Here is a 2,087-nt window from a genome sequence, read left to right as displayed (position 1 = left end):
GTAGAGCTACTTGAATAACTTGGTTTTTGTAGATTAGTCCGCCTAAGTAGGACTGTTTTTTTAACGTACAAGATAACACAAAGAATGTCTAAAAAAACGTTATTTTTATTACTTTAAAAACTCGCATACTTATTAAACCATTGAATTAATAAGCTCTGTATGCAACAAGGAGTCTTCTTTCCATAGATGATGTAAGTAGTGGTTTTATGTTAATTTGGGAGATTTACTTAGGACACAATAATATTTTAATTGCTTTTTTTTTTCTGTCTTTGTCAGGAAATTAAACAAACTTTCTGTTTTAGTAATCAGGGTAGTTCAGTTCTTTAAAATTGTACATCAAGAGCACTTATATTGACTACAGTAAACATTACTTTCTGACCTTGACAACCTGAGTATAATCACATTTATGTGAGTGAAAACATAATGTATGACAGAAAACCAATGACATCACACTGTTTAGAAAAGTTTGAAAGATAATATTTGAAGAGCATAAATTTGTGATAATTCTAGCAGTCAAGTGTCAATAATACGTAGTATAACAACCTCCATTTGATTCATTATCTTAACTAATTCATAGAAGTGTGTTACATCTCCGTGCTATACAAAAACGTATACCATTGGAAAATCTCTCATACACTAAAAGTATATTTACATTGTTAATGTACAGTTAACTGTACTTTGTTAGAACAATACCTTGTCTTTTAAAACTTGGGCCAGGAGTGGCCTAGTGGTTAGCAGACTGAAATATGAATTTTAAGGTCCATGGTATTTGCATTCTATTTGTGCAAAATCTTGCTTCACGCTTTAGGACTGTGTGTGTGTGTGTGGTCTAAGAGTGATGGCAAATTCTACTATTTGATTAGTTGGCAGAGGGTGTTGTTTACTTGTTTCCCCTCTAGGCTATCAGTCAAAACTAGAGAAAGCTATTGCAGATAGCTTTTGTGTAATTTTGAGTGAGGAACCAAAATAAACTTTTTTGTGTTTTATATACTTGTAAAAATAGCACTTTTCCAACCTTCAAACTCTATCCAAGTTCATTTTATCATAAATGCTTTTATATAGTTATTATATTACATGACATTGAACCTTGACCTGTTTTGATTGAGCACAACAATAGTAGTTCATCTTATAGTTTCTAAAAACTTTCTAAAATAATCTATGGTTAAATCAAATTGCATGACGTGGCAGTAACCCTCTGTCAATACTACTTATAATTGTAAGGTTTAAAATGACTAAATTTTCTGACAATTTTGCTGGTATACATCAGTCTCTCTTCCTCGTCTAGTAGAAGTTTATAAAAGTACTTAAAACTGTTAGTTAAGATACTCTGTGAGTGACCAACGTGGGTTAATGAGAGTGGACATAGCTTTAACATACAAATCCCAATAGGTCATGTATGCGTTTTGTTAACAAATGTGAATTATTGGAATTCTATACCAACAGTTAGATTTACTGTTTATCCAAATAGGTTACTTTTATAAGACAAATACGTTTCAGTATTTTTTCAACTGAACTGGGAGGTTGTGGTAAATATATTTTATAATTTATTATTATTTGTGAAATAACGTGGTGTACTCGGAACCTGTGTAACGTCCTTGAAGCATCACGGTATATGTGAAGTGTTGAAAGTTGCAAATAAGTAGTGTGTTGCATTCTTAAGAATATGTATGCATATTTCGTGACAAAACAAAATAAAAGTATATATCTGATTCAGTAACATAATTCTTGCAATTAATCAAAATGTTATTTAATGAAATTGGGATCATATGTCTGAAACGTTGGCTAAAAAATCATATATAAGGCTAACAATTAAAGCCGACCAAGGTACAAAAAAAAATTCGAAATCGACCAATCACGTGTAAAGTTAACAATTGAAGTCGACCAAGGTACAAAAAACTAAGTCAACTAATCACATGTAAGGCTAACGACTGAAGCCAACCAAGGTATAACAAAAAAAACACGAAAATTTTAGACCTGACGTGAAAAACATATAGAAAGGTGATATTAATATTGTTACGCCTCCAGTCGTTAATTGATTTTCCGTAACTTCGTTCCAACGAAACTTTAGCGACACAAGTCCTTACTTA

Source organism: Limulus polyphemus, unplaced genomic scaffold, assembly GCF_000517525.1.
Source record: "Limulus polyphemus unplaced genomic scaffold, Limulus_polyphemus-2.1.2 Scaffold223, whole genome shotgun sequence".
Lineage (NCBI taxonomy): Eukaryota > Metazoa > Arthropoda > Merostomata > Xiphosura > Limulidae > Limulus > Limulus polyphemus.
Note: the sequence above shows the minus strand (reverse complement) of the source record.